Source organism: Chaetura pelagica, unplaced genomic scaffold (assembly GCF_000747805.2).
Source record: "Chaetura pelagica isolate M959 unplaced genomic scaffold, ChaPel_1.0 scaffold460, whole genome shotgun sequence".
Taxonomy (NCBI): Eukaryota; Metazoa; Chordata; class Aves; order Apodiformes; family Apodidae; genus Chaetura; species Chaetura pelagica.
This window is the reverse complement of record NW_009951926.1, coordinates 80,784-81,296: the sequence shown is the minus strand read 5'-3', so window position 1 is coordinate 81,296 and position 513 is coordinate 80,784. Positions and strand designations below refer to the sequence as shown.

The window sequence follows — 513 nt, the reverse complement described above, 5'->3', positions numbered from 1 at the left end:
TAGGGAAAGGAGAGAGAGAATGAGAGAGAGACTTTACTGGATTGAAAACTAAACTAGACAGCTTTAATTAAATATTAATGATAAAATAAAATATGTACAATTATATACAAATGTGTGCAGGAATGTGCAAACCCCTGTCACCTTCCCCCACCCCCAGCAACTCCCACAGCACTCTTTAGCTGTGAGCAGTTCTGAAATGTCCCAGATCGATATCAGAGGTAACAGCAGATCACATAGGAGCTGAGGGTAGAATTATGAGGGTTAGGAATGTGAGAAACGTTTGTCACACCAATGAACAGGCCCAAACAGATCCTTCAGCAAAGCAGTTTATTTACACTCTTGCAAGAATGGGTGACCTAAACAAGTAGGCACACCCATAGTAAGGTGAATAACGGTTTATAATCCCTATTCCTGACTCAAAGTCCCCTCCCCTGTTTCCCCACTGGCTGGGGAACTCCAGGGTTCACAGCCTATCCGACGCTTCAAATTATCCTATAAGTCTCCTGCCCCTGT

General features: G+C 43.5%; 1 protein-coding gene across 3 annotated transcripts in view; it reads left to right on the top strand.

The window, feature by feature from the left end:
* The window catches only part of LOC104387531 (kinesin-like protein KIF2A), a 68,312-nt gene that overhangs the window by 422 nt on the left and 67,377 nt on the right, over nucleotides 1–513 (top strand). The gene's annotated exons all lie outside the window — the stretch shown is intronic.